This window comes from Narcine bancroftii, chromosome 3 (genome assembly GCF_036971445.1).
Source record: "Narcine bancroftii isolate sNarBan1 chromosome 3, sNarBan1.hap1, whole genome shotgun sequence".
In the NCBI taxonomy this organism is placed as follows: Eukaryota; Metazoa; Chordata; class Chondrichthyes; order Torpediniformes; family Narcinidae; genus Narcine; species Narcine bancroftii.
In genome coordinates, this window is record NC_091471.1 from 308,088,117 (window position 1) to 308,102,778 (window position 14,662).

General features: G+C 38.7%; 1 long non-coding RNA gene across 1 annotated transcript in view; it reads right to left on the reverse strand.

Annotated features, from left to right (window-relative positions):
- Nucleotides 1–249: 249 nt before the first annotated feature.
- The window catches only part of LOC138756549 (uncharacterized), a 108,617-nt gene continuing 94,204 nt past the window's right edge, over nucleotides 250–14,662 (reverse strand). The window contains exons 2-3 of the long non-coding RNA XR_011353150.1: nucleotides 1,602–1,694; nucleotides 250–1,161 (exon numbers count right to left, since the gene is read on the reverse strand). This is a non-coding gene — a long non-coding RNA (uncharacterized lncRNA). The remainder of the gene's footprint in view (nucleotides 1,162–1,601; nucleotides 1,695–14,662) is intronic.

The following is a 14,662-nucleotide window of genomic DNA, read 5'->3' on the forward strand; positions in this document are numbered from 1 at the left end:
TATATTTATTATCCTTTTTCTGTCTTTGGATGTTGTGATCATTTAATTGATACTATTGTGGTTGGTGTATCTTGCGTACCTGTGTGGTTGCATGCAAGTAAGAATTTTGGTGATAATAAATTCTCATACTCAGTACTGAACTGCCATAGCAGATCACAAGAGGTATTTAAAAAATTTAATTTTTTTTAAACATTTAGACATACAGCACGGTAACGGCTCTTACAGTCCAATTACACCCAATTGACCGCCAATCCCCGGAATGTTTTGAACAGTGAGCAGAAAGCAAAGTCCACAGGAAACAGCGTGGGATTCAAACCCCTGTCCCCATCGCTGTAACAGCATTGCACTAACCATGCCACCTCTAATTTATACTCAGACAAAGGGGAAATGACAAGGGGATTGAGAACAGATTCACCTTGACAACTGTTTTTCAAACTCACTGTAACTTATTAAAACTTAAAATTGTTTTGCGGCTGTCACAATTACATAATTTTTCTATTAAATGCAAGAGTTTTATCAAAATATGAATATTTTGCACAATTGATAAGGGCACTGCATATCTTAAACCTTTTTGTTTGAAATTGTATAACTTGGGTGAGTTTGGGAAGCCTCTCAAAGCTTCAGGGTGATTTTTCATTTATCTCAAGCTCCTTATAATTCTTGAAACAATAGGACTTTCTATGTTCGATGTGCTTTGCAGCAATGCAACTTTCCCGAAGCCTATCTGCTTAGCTTCTTCTCGCTCAACCCTGGGATTTATTTATATCATGTGCCAAGTAGATTTTCTGGTTAAGTAATGAATTTTAGTTCTGCCTTTGATGTTTAACTGGACTCTTTCTGGAATTCTCAACAGGGAAGCTGCGAATCTGACAGAACTCATAGGTTTGCTGTATTTATAGATTACAGTATTAGTGCAATATATTTTAGCAGAGCATGGAATGAATGTAATAAGATTTCAATACTTTAACACGTTCACATCAAAGTGCATTACAGATTTATCAGTCAATTTATATGACATAATGAATTTCAGCAAATACTTAATCACTTTGCCTTCTGGGGTGAACTGGACAAATTATCTGTTTGACATTTTTGCACCAAGGAAGCCAACCTAGCAGACTGCAGTCCAAACTGGTTTGTGGAGAAGATAAGGATGTTTCATGGCTTAAAGAGAAGAAAACAATCAGGTTTTACTTTATCTATTGGAAAGTGTGTGCACATTGGGATGAGGAAAGGATTGGGCTTGATTGTTGTGGTCTGTCTAGTAAATTGGCTTGACGGTCTCCACCATTGCTATCCAGGTGAGATATTGCAGGTCAACCATCTCCTGTATACTGCAAACCCCACCTCCTTCTTCTTCCCCATCTCCTTCCCTCTAGTCCTCTCTCTCTTCCCCCCCCCACCCCCCTTTTCCATCTGTCCCCTTTCACAGAGCCAAAACAAATTCTCACCTTTCTTCTTATTAACACCTTTTGGCTGTTGGTCTGGACTCCTCCCCCTCCCAGTCTTCCCCCTTAATCTCTAGTTTTTAATTAATATCCCTGCCTGCTTTATGCTTATACCTTGAAGGACTCAGGCCCGAAACATTGGTAATATATCTTTACCTTCTATGGATGCTGCGAGACCAGCTGAGTTCCTCCAGCGCTTCTGTGTGTTTTTCCTATAAGCTGACATGCCCCAATTGCAACAAGGTGTGCCTTTGGGAGAGATGCAGAAAGGAATGGAGGAAAAATAAAGGTAAACAGTGGATAAAAAGCAACAAAAAAAAATTGCAGTTGCTGGAAATCAAATAAAAACAGAAATGCTGGAAATAAACAGCAATCTGACAAATGGTCTTTTGTGCTTTTTCTCTTTTCTTAAATGTTACGCAACTAGATCAGTGTTTCTACTATTTTCTGTTTCTAAATAAAGATTTTAAATTTATTTTTTAAAAACAATATAGAGCCATTAAAACCCATGCCGTCCAATTACACCTTGTGTGGCTTTGGTACAACCTACCTGTGCCCTAAGTTTTTTGGAGGGTGGGAGGAAACCCAGAGCACCCAGGGTAAACCCACACTGTTCACGGGGAGAACTTACAAACTCCTTACAGACAGCACCAGATTCAAACACTGGTGCTGTAATAGATGTTGTGCTAACCATGCCATGCACAGCTTCTCAGCTTCTGCTCTTGTTTATCCCATTTCTAACTCTTCCTATCTCTGATGAAAGCTCATGGTCTTCAAACATTAAATCTGCAGCCTGTTCTGCTGAGCATTTCCAGCACAATCCTGATTCTTTTGGGCAAAAGGAAATCTTGGTTGAATTTATTACTAACCAATAATGAATTGTGTGACTCTCTGACCCTTTCAAATATATTGTCAACAATCATGTCTGCTCCATAAACCAGATGGTGTCTTTGTGGCTTTAAATTTCAAAGTTCAGATTTAATGTCAGAGTACTTGGATGACATCACATATAAACCAGAAATTCTTTTTCCTGTGGGCCAGTAGAATTATGGTCCCACAGCAAACCCTCTGGCATACTACCTGATGTAGCTCACTAGACAAAAAGACTGGTGAGCTCTATCAAGTGGTAAGCCTAAATTTCTGTATCTTTTTCAAGCTTTACCAATTTTTATTCCTAAATACTTTATTAGTTCAATAGATTTGGTTATTTCCATTTGCATATAAATAAGCCCATCTTCAAAAGACTAAAAAGAATGGAGGAATATCACTTTCAGATTTTCGTTTTATTACTGGGTGATTAATATATGTAATTAATAATTTACTTTTATTATTACATTTGGATAAGTCAGTGAATCACCCCTCTTGGATAGAAATGGAACTGATTTTTTTTTTAATTCTATGTTCGCAATTTTAGGATTTTTTTAACCATTTTCCTTTTGAGGTCCAGTCACTAATGGACTGGTGCAGAACCAACAACCTGTATCTGAATGTTAATAAAACAAAAGAGATGGTCGTCGACTTCAGGAGGACCACGCTCAGCTAACCATTGATGGCTCGACCATTGAGGTTGCCAAGAGTATCAAGTTCCGTCGATTTCACTTGGCAGAGAATCTCACCTAGTTCCTTAACACCAGCTCCATAGCCAAGAAAGCCCAGCAGCGCCTCTACTTCCTATGAAGGCTGAGGAAAGTTAATTCCCCATTTATCATCCCCACTACATTCTACGGAGGATGTATTAAGAACATCCTGTGCAACTGCTACACAACCTGGTTTGGAAGCTGTGCCCCCTCGAACTGCAAGACCCTGTAGAGGAGAGTGACGTCAGCGGAAAAGATCACTGGGGCCTCTCTTCCTACCATGAAGGACATCTACAACACTAGATGCAGGTGAAAGGCAATAAACATTGTGAGGGACTCTACACCTCCCTCACGTAAACTGTTCTCCCTTCTGCCATCTGGAAGGAGGTACCGTAGCACTCAGGCCATTACGTCCAGATTGGGCTACAGCTTTTTCTCTCCAAGCCATCAGCTTCCTGAATTCCCAAAGTATATGTGGATGGTGTACTGCGGACATTTACTGTATAAATCTTAATATTTTAATATTTCAATGTGGTTAACTTCTATTCTAAATACACTCCATGGTCCTGGAGAAACGCTATCTCGTCTTTACCGTGTGAGCATGGTATGAATGATAAATAAAGGTGACTTGACATAATCCATTAATGAGAAATAGGTTGAGAATATGGGCTCAATTTAGAAAATTAATTTGGTTTAATAGTTTTTCTCTGGTGAGTCCCATTATAGTTAATCATCTGTTTTAGCCATCTCTGCTGGACATAGGTTTCAAGGAATGGTATAGATTTGGTATCCAAAGTTATAAGGATCTTTTTATTCAAGATAACTTTGTCTCTTTTGAACAATTATCAGCCAGATTTAATATTTCAAACACTCATTTTTTAGATATTAACGTTAGACATTTTGTTCAGTCTAAGTTTTTTTTTTATTTTCCTCGAATGCCAAATACTAATATTCTTGATTCATTTTTTCACAGTGGATTAATATCATATATTTATAATGATTTATTGGATTTAAGATCAGCCTCTATGGCTGGGATTAAGAATGACTGGGAACAAGATTTGAACGAATATTTTCAGATGAAGATTGGTTCTCTACTCTCAGCTTGATTAATGATTCTTCATTTTGTGCAAAATATTGCTTATTATAATTTAAGGAGTGACATAGAACTCACGTGTTCAAACTTAAATGATCTCATTTTTATGCTGATATTGATCCACTATGTGAGAAATGTAAAATTTTTGAAGCTTCACTGATCTATATATTTTGGGAGTGCCCAAATTTAGACAGATTTTGGAAAGACATTACCAAACTTTATCAACAATTTTTAAGATTTAAAAAAGAACCATGTCCATTGATTGCTTTGTTTGGTTTTTCACGTGAGCCAAACATATCAATGTCTGCAACTCAGAAGAAGGTTTTAGGTTTTTCCACGCTGATAGCCAAACAAGCAATTTTATTAAATGGAAAGATGACTCTTCACCAACCCATAAACAGTAACACCAGCCTTCATGATGTAATGTCATATTTAAGTTTGGAGAAAATTAGATACAACATTAAAGATAGAAAATTTAAATTTGTGAAAATGTGGGGCCCATTCATTATTGGAAGAATTAAGAATTTTAAATGTTCTGGAGATTCTCTGTCCGATGTCTGGAGGTTGCCACCCATCATTTCCCTTCTCTTTTACCTTGACTAGAGGTAGGGATAGACTAGATTTAATTTCTACATTTTTTTTATTTTTATTAAATTTTATTTGGATTAATTTGGCAAATATGAGTTTCAACATGGCTATCAACAGCTTGTTTCTAATGTGGATTAAAGAACTGCCTAATGAGATTTCATTCATTTTTTTTGGACCTGTATGTGTATGATATGACTTGTTATGTGTTTTCCTTAAAATTTTGTATGCAAGTTTATATGTTAAACTCAATAAAAATATTTAAAAGAGACTGTACCACACGATTTTCTTTGGAATAGCGCAAAGGGTTTTCTCGGCTCTACAACGCAACTCTTTCACTGGGCATTACTGTATATGGAGAGGGAAGGGGGTAGAAAACTGGAGGAAAGAAGATAAAGGGATGGAGAAGAGAGGGAGAATGGAGAGTGGGCGAGCAGAAACCAGAGAAGTCGATGTTAATGCCATCCAGTTGGAGAGTGCGCAGACAGAAAATTAGGTGCTGCTTCTCCAATTTACACGTAACCTTGGTTTGACCTCCTCCAACTTCCAGACATAATTTTACTCCTAGCTAAGCTATCTAAGTAGGGAAATATTGTAAAATGGTATAATATCAGAAAATATGAAAATGCCTATCTTCCCATGTAAATAAAAAAGAAGCATATTTTCTAAATGTTAACAATTTGCAAAGCTCTGAGGTGCAGGAGGATCTGGTATTGTGGAACATGACTTGCAAAAGGCAAACAAGGCAAGTAATTAGAAAAACTAACAGAATTTTAAGGTTAATCGCCGAGAGAATTGAATACTAAAGTATATGGAGGGATTTATGCTTCAGCTAAATAGGACATTGGGTGAGATCACATTAAGGAGGCAGTACAATATTGGAGTCCTGATTTTAGAAGGGATATTAAATTATTGGAAGCAGTCATAGAAGATTTAGTAAACTACAGTAATTTATAGAATAGATGAGGAAAGATTGGACAGGTGAGGCAAGTGTCTCCTGTAGTTTAGAAGAATGAGAATGGTCTTGATGAAATTATTAAAGATTTCTGAGGGTAGATGTGGGGAGAAGTATGAGAGAAGCTAGCACTGGCATCAATATTTAAGATGGAGTGGTTGCACCTTTTCTCTCAGAGGGTGCTGAGTCTTTGGAACTTTCTCAAATCGGGGTGGAGGCAGCATCTTTAAGTGCTTTTCAAGCAGTCAAGCAAGGAGATAAAGAATATTGACAGCAGGTCTGTAATGCAGATTTGATATTACAGTTGGATCAGCCATGATCTTATTAATTGTCCGAGTAGGCTTCAGGGATCTGCTTTTCATTTGTTTGTTGGCATGAGGCTGGCAGATACTGTGTCCATATATCAAAATTGGGATGGAGATCAAATGCTGGCTGACATGTTAAGTGTTTCCAGAACATTCAAGTTTACAGTTCCACAGTTTTTTTTAAAATTTACAGAATGGAGTCCACTTAATACACGTCATTTAGGGAATTTCAATTTTGTTACTTTTTTTCTTCTAACTCTCAACGGAATGCCCTTTCTCCCGAGGTGGGAGGTCCAATTTCAATTGGTCGCGCAGGGAGGTCTGGAGATAAAATGGAGGTATAATTAAAAGTATATGTGATGCCACATAAAAAGTTCAGACCTGAGCACACGTCTGCAGCAATGTTAACTTGGTTACACTTTCACCAGATGTGCACTAACACAACTTATTCGTGTAACTGTCGGACAAAGCATTTTTATATGTTAACTGGTAGGTATGTATGTGTCGGCACAACACCGGGAGCCGAAGGGCCTCTGCTATGCTAACTATTCAATCCAGTCTACTCCTGGTAGCACGAGCAATATGAGCTGCAAACTGGCCAATGTATTTTACCTAAGCAAAAAAAATAAATTCCTTTCCATTACTGAATGATCTGTGACAAACATTCTAACCTGACTAATTTGCTGTATTTCCAAAGGCCCGAGTGACACTTGGTGGTAATAACCCTCTGGATTAAAATCCTGCCTCCTTTTAATGAGTTGGTCTGTGGTAATGCACAATCACTTTCCAAGCAGGTGGCACAATGTTCTCCTCCGTCTAATATGTCTTCCATTATATAAATCTGTGGTGCTTTGTAGACCAGCCTCATGAGCTCTATTACCCTGATGGCAAGAGAGTGATCACATTTCATTTCATTCAGTAGAGCTGCTTCTTTGGTTATTTCTGCTTCCGTTCAGTAAAAGAGAATAAAAATGGAATTATAAATCTTGTACATCAGTATAAAGAAGGAACTTCAATGTTATTCTTTGGAAATCTGAGATATTAGAAATGGTAAGACTTAAAAGAATTGTTTATTGGACAAAGACAGCTGGTAACCAAGCACAAGAGTGAAATAGGTGAGTTGAGAGAACATGCTCATCACGGCATGTTATGTACAGAATGAGGGGAGACTACTAACTTTGAACCATTCCTAGCCAGATTGAGCTTTACATGCATAGATGAGAGAGGAAAATTACTACTTTTTCCACTGTGATTGGCTAGAAATCCCTGAGTACTGGAGTTACATCTAAAATTTGGCTAATTGGGATTTGAATTCTCCAGGACTTGTATGGGTTTTGTTTGGTTTAGCCTGTTAATTAATGGTTAAATAAAGACTATTTATGATAGATGGTACATGTGTACATTTCTGACAAAGCAGACAGGGAAAACTAATCTAACACCAATGCAAAAGGTATAAATCATCCTTACATGTGTTTCTCTGCCCTTCAAACTTCCTCAATTTCCTTACCTGCCTCTTTTTAGTCGGTTCATTTCTATTACTTATCTGCCCTCTTTCCTATTGATATAGTTCAATTATGATAGGGAGATGGTGTTTTTATTTATTTATTTCTCTCATGATAGGAGACAAAGTAAAGGTTCTTCTCTTCCCACTGAAATCAGCTAAGAAAACTCACAGATTAGATCAGAGATCTTCAGATTTTCCTTTCTTGTAGAAGTGGGAAGTAAATCTGTTCATTCAACCACTGAGAGCAGATTTTTATTCATATCATACCCAATACATTTTTTTCAACACAATGCTTTCCTTTTAATTATCTGTGATGATCAGATTTAAGATTATGCCAGTTCCTTCATTGGAGAATGTGCTAAATGTATGAATCGTGATGCTTTTAAAGATTAGGCAAGATACAAAATGCAAAACAGATATTCTGTTGAATTGGTGCAATAGTGTCTGTTTGCCCTTTGTTCCTTTGTATTGTGTAGGGTGTTAGAAGTGATGTCACATCCATTGTTTCTGTTTCCTTTCTCTTTTTTGTATCTAATTAATCTTCCATTTTAGAGATGTACTCTTTCTCGAGCCATTATCTCATCCATTGCTGTAGCTTGTCTGGTTATTTGTTGTGGCTGTATTTAATTTTTCTCTTTGTACTCTGTGACATTTGAATTATTTTCTCTTTCTAGTGATGTTCAAACATTTAATTCTTTGCCATTTTTCACCCTGTCAATGTGACAATTTTCCAGAAATGTGTAAAGCAGTGACGCAGTCAGATACCATCAGTTCCTGATGGACACAATCGGTTACCTTTGTTCGACCTGAGTTTATGTGGGTTGATCACACTGCAGCAAAAGTGGAGCACAGAGAAATAACCTGATTTGCTGGAGTGGAGATAGGGAAAAAGTCCCACTTTAATTTACCATCCTGCATAAAACGTTTCTGACAAGGACCTGAAGTCGATGAGGGAAAATTGTGTTCTATAATTTCCAAACAGTGCCATCAGACTATTATAACTTCTGGATGAATCTCACCTTTCCTCTTTCCTTTTTATAAGCTCCATACAGGGATGTGTGGGTTTTGCTGGCCAAACAGGGATTTGTTGCTCAACTCTTGTCATCCTACAAGGCTAACAGGAGGTACTCATCTTGAACCACTGCTGTCCATGCGAGGATGTTAATTCTTCAGACCTTAAAGCAATCACACTGAAGGAGCGGCGATGTACTTTCAAGGCAGTATACACCTTGGAGGAGAACATTAAAGTGATGGCCATTGTCCTGCTGCCTATTAATGGATGTAGGTCCTGAAAGAAGGCTTGGAAAGTTGCTATAATCCAATTTGTAGATCATACACAACTGTAACCACAGTAGGACACTGGTGTCAGGGGTGGGTGGATGTGATATCTAAGATCTACCCTTAGACTGTGATTTTAAAAAAAACATAATAGTTTTATCTAGTGGGATTCATCACTCTTATGGTTTCTGTTTGCACACAGTGTTCCTCTTGTTATACTCCAGGTAGAATTTTAACTCAATGTCTATTTGGATATAGCCTTGTGGGATCTTTACAAAACAAATCCCCTTATTAAATTATATTCTTATGCTTTTTATTTACTAAAGCTACCCTGACATGCTTTCTGGATCATAGACTATCACGAGCCCATTGATCAGCAATGTGGTAATATCCCCCATGTTGATCTTTTATAACCACTTCTTCCTGAATCTTTATTGCAGGTGCAAGACATCTTTCCTTCTTTCTTACCCTTTTCATCTCTCATGTCAGCATTTGAATTGCTTCCTTTACAGTTTGGAGTGCCCGTGCCTGGATTGATTTTCTTCTCTTTCCAGGCACACTGCACCATCACTGTAAGACATGCAGGCCACCTTTAAATTCAACAAGTCACTTGTGACACAGAGTGGTGCAGCTAGCAGAGCTGCGGTCTCACATTTTCATTGACTCGGGTTTAAGCCTGGCCTTGGATTCTGTCTGCACGGTGAGCATTCCCCCCCCATGGGTTTTCCCTATGTACCTTGGTTTTCCCTCAAAGATGTCCCTGGTGTAGGTAAGTGGTAGAATCTAGGGGAAGATGATGGGAATGCGGAGAGAATTTTTTAAAAATGGGATTAGTGTGGGATGAATGTCAATGGGGGGGGGGGGGGCGCTTGATAGCAGATGGAGACTCTGCTGTGTGATTCTGTGATCTACCACATTTTGGCTCCTGTAGAGGTATCAGATTATGAATGTCCTGCCGACCACTAGCTTCCTGCAGAAATCTGCCACCCAGACTGTGAAATCAAGAGACAAGAAAGTAGGTTAAGACACTCTGCGAAGAAGAGATAACGTGATGATTCAAATTCATTATTAAATTTTACTAAGAAAGAACACTAGATATTTACTAAGAGGGCTATATTAATAAAAGTTTTTTTGTGTTGAACTTGGCTTTCAAGGTTAAATCGACTATCAAAAATATTTTGGTTTCTGGGCAAAAATTTAATAGAGAAAGCAGTTGAGCTATTTTTTTCTTAAGTGTAAAATTCCCTGCCAATAACCAGTGGCAAAAGGTGTTAACATTAATAAGGTTGGAGAGAGCTGGAATAATGTGTAAGATAGACACAAGTAGAACCAGATTGTGAAGTTCAAAGGAGAAATGAATGCTGTAAGTAAAATTCCTTTACTTAAAAGAAATCAATCTCAAAGAAATATGATATAATGTAAATGTTTTATTTTTATTGAATCACTGATAGTTTATCAACTACCTTCCTTTCAAAGAAGGTCATGTGCATTTTATTTAGACCAGCTGGGTTGGTATGGTATTTGTTCCCTGCAAAACCAAGGAGATGATTGTGGACTTCAGGAGAAAATCAGATCACGATCCAGTCGTTATCGAGGGGTCAGCAGTGGAGAGGGTCTCAAAAACTTGAGATTCTTAGGGGTCAGCATCTCCGAGGATCTGTCTTGAAGCCTCAATGTTGATGCAATCGTGAAGAATTTGAGAAGATTCAATATGTCGCCGAAACCTACTGGTGTACCATGGAGACCATTCTGGCTGGTTGCATCACTGTCTGGCTTGGAGGTGCCAAAGCTGAGGACAAGAAAAGGCTCCAGAGGGTTGTTAACTTGACGTGTGACATCACAGGCACCGGACTTCAGTCCATCGAGGACATCTACAAGAGATGGTGTCTTAAGAAAGTAGCCTCTATCCATAGGGACCCCCACCACCCAGGCCATGCCTTCACTCTGCTACGAGCAAGAAAAAGGCACAGGAGCCTGAAGACGAGCACTCAGCAGCGCAAGGACATCTTCTTCCCTGCTGTCATCAGATTTACGGATACACAGCGAAACACAGACACTACCTCACTGTCTTTCTTACCATAGAACTGTAGGCCCTTTCAGCCCTTGTAGTCTGTGCCAAACCTTTTTATTTGCACAATATTTCATTTATTTTGAATGTGATTAAAATAAAGATTTGGTCTGTGGTGCTGCTACCTCTACCAACACATTACGTGACATGTTCATGACAATAAATTCTGATTCTCTTTTAAAGAATTGTAAAATATTGGGATTGATAAAGCTAATATTGCAAATTTGCCTTCACGTGGTTCCTCTGACCAGTCCTCGCATCACAAAATTAAATCAGGGCAACTGCAGTGACCCTGATAAGTATGTGCAGGTCCCAGTAAATTGAAAGTGCCTGTTTTCATGTCTTGAAATGTTGGTATGCCACTGGGGAATTCAGTGGGGCAATGAGACCCAAGGAATCCCTTGATATTGAGCAGGTCTTACAAAGAGTGAGGCTTTTTCCTGTGGATGGTCTGCTGGTACAAAGCACATGAAAGAATTGGAATAATCCAGCACTGACTTAGGGGGAATGAGAGGCTCAGGGATGTGAAGAGGGTCAGTGGCTGGCAGCAGAGGCCTCAGGCTGTGCACAGAGATCAGGGTGTGATCTGATTTCAGCTGGCACCTTTGCTTCATGTGCCATTGTGTTTTAAAGCCGACCGACCAACCCCATTGTTCGAACCATTGGAAAACCCAAAAGCAGCAGATGCCAGAATCTTGAACAAACAAAGAATTGCTGGAGGATCTCCGCAGTCAGACAGCATCCATGAGTAGAAATGATCAGTCAGCATTTTGGGCATGGACTTTTTATCAAGACCAACTCTTAAGAATCAGTCACTTATAAAGGTCAAATATGGAAGTCTGCAGATGCTGTGATTGTGGTCAAAACACAGAAATGCTGGAGCATCTCCACTGGTTTCACAGTGTGCATAGGAAGTAAAGATATTACTGACATTTCGGGCCTGAGCCCTTCCTCAAGGTATATGTGACAAAAGACCAGTGTCTGAATTAAACGCTGTGGAAAGAATGGGAGAGGGTTAGGAGTCCAGACCAACAGACAAAATGTGTAATTGATAAGAGGAAAGATGAGAATTGATTTTTGCTCTGTGAAAGTATTTCCAGACTGACACCATATTCAAACCCCTCATCTTCTGTCTGGGCATCCTCCAATCGGATGCATTAACATCGACTTCTCCAGTTTCTTTTAGAACCCCCAACACTCCCCTTATCTTCTTCCCCTTGTCTCCTTTCCTCTAGCTCTGACTCTCCCCCTCACTTCCCTTTCCCCTCTGTCTCCTTTCACAGAGCCAAAGTCAATTCTCACCTTTCCTTTTTCTGTTGGTCCGCACTCTTCCCCCCTCCCATTCTTCCCTCTTTCCTTCCCCACCCTTTCATTTTTCACTCGTAGCCCGAGGAAAGGCTGAGACCCAAAACGTCAGTAATATATCTTTACCTCCAGCTGAGGTGGATGCTGCGAGTCCGGCTGAGTTCCTCTAGCATTTTGGTGTTTTGACTACTTAAAGAGGTACCTTTCATTCTCTCAGCCCTGTGTTTTAGCTCCAGGAGAACCAAAACTTATGACTGGAAATGTAGGCCAAAGCGATTTGCACAGCATCCAAATGGTATCTGTTTTCACCCTTCCACTTAATATTCATCTAGCAGGAATTGGTTCATTCATTTAAACTGCTATCTCCAGATAAAATGATGCCAGGACAGAAATACTATTGGATCAAGCATCTGTTTACTGAACCCTCTCAATATTCTCTCATTTTTTAATCTATGATGACCAAGCATGTATTCATTGCATCAGTGTTCGTTTAAAAAAAAAGGGTCACACTAAATCTAGAGCATGTTAACTCTACTGGAAAGTAGACAGCTTGCAATTTCAGAATCAAATGAAATTTGGAAAAAGAATTGCCACAGAGTTTTAATTAATGAGCAAAATAAAACAAAGCTATGTGCCATAATCATATTTGGGAAGGTTTGCATCAAATTCTGGTTTTTTTTAAGAATGTTTAACAATGATTAAATCTACAAGATATTCTATCATTCCAATTAATTTTTCATTTTGAATAAAACAGTAAGTAAAGTCATATAATCAGATACATTTCTGCTGGAGCGTTAGCTGTGACTTGCTTTCGGTAAAATTGGGCTCAAAAAGATCAGCTTTGGGACACGAGAAGTCTTCGGAAAGGTATAACATTTTTTTAAATTTAAATTTGATAACAAGCCTTTTTGGCCCCACAAGCCTGTGTTGCCCAATGATCCTCTATTAACCAACACCTGTGGTTCTCACCCTTTTTCTTTCCACTCACATGCCACTTTAAGTAATCCCTATGCCATAGGTGCTCTGTGATTAGTAAGATATTGTTTAAGGTGGTCTGTGAGTGGGAAAGGAAGGTTGGGAATCACTGCTCTAGACCCAATTGTTACTGAATATTTTGCTTGAGAAAAATTGTCATTAGCCCATTTCCTTTGGAGTTATGAAACCGTGCACATAACGAGTCAATTAGGGACGATTAAAACAGTGGTTTTCAAACTTTTACTTTCCAGTGCTGAGTTGACACAACTTATGACATACAAGCTCCTCACAGCAGTCTAACATCTCTTACCAAATGAACAAGCATAAAATGGCATGAAATTTCTTTTGGCTGTCACTAGGGGCTAAGAACCACACGTCTGCTGCATCAGCAAGGAGCTGGGGACTCTGTATACAGAGAAAAGCTTAATCTCTTTCAGCAAATAAATAAACACATATATTACAGGCTTCCTCATTTCTTTTTAAATGTTTCTTAATATATTTCAAATACTAAATAAATTTCCTTTTCTTTATTCCACAAAACCAGTGCCATTAATATTGGTACATTGGTTATACATTTAGCTAAGGGCTATTCTCAGACAGCTGAAATTATTCCCAATGGCTCGAACAATCCTGTCAAATAGCATTTATAAATATTGTGGATAGATAGGTGATTGGAGTGGGGTGGACAACAGATTAGGCCCTGGTGCATTTAGTTCAAATGTAGCTCTGAGCCTGAAACTGAAGGTTATTGATACATAATAATACATTTTTTTTTAATGTAATCTACACGATATTCCTCAACTTTGTCAGCCATAAGTAAAACAAAGAGTCACCATGGCCATTGACCGGTAACCCTAACAATAGGAGAAAGAAAAGCAAAAGCGAGGAGACTGTTACAGGCTTGTGTTATATTTTGTCTGTATTTTTATGTTCTATATTTTAGTGGGTTTCACAGGGAAATTCGCACACATTTTGAAACCCAGACGCCTACATTCAGAGACATAAAACCAGTGCTATTGTTTTCCATTGATAGCCTGAAACAATGAATGTTTGCTAAGAAGGACTACTGTTTAAACAGAATGACATCTGATAAAACAGGAGGCCATTTGCCATAATGATTTGTGCTTATGGAAAAAATTAAACTCAAACAGTATTGTTCAAGCCAGCCATGTGATTAAGATACTTCAAAAAAAGGCTTGAGTATCATCAACTAGATTGATCTGAAGTCAGAAATTCAGTGACATTCTGTGAGATGGACACTGTTGTGTTCTTCTTGCTGGGAGAAACAATGATTTGCTGTGACTGTTGTAATGGTCACTTGTGATTGACCCATATCTGACGTTTTGGGCTTTAGCCCTTCATCAAAGTATGATAAAATGGGTTAAATGGTTGTTTCTCTGGGTGAGTGGAGTGTTGGAGGGGTTGGGGCTGGGCCAATAGCTGTTCATGATACACATCGACAATTTGGAAGAGGAGACGAGTGCAACATATCTACATTTGCTGATGGCACTAGAGTGGAAAAACAAATTCTACAGAGGAGGTGAAGAGTCTGCAGAGAGATGTGGGAAGAAT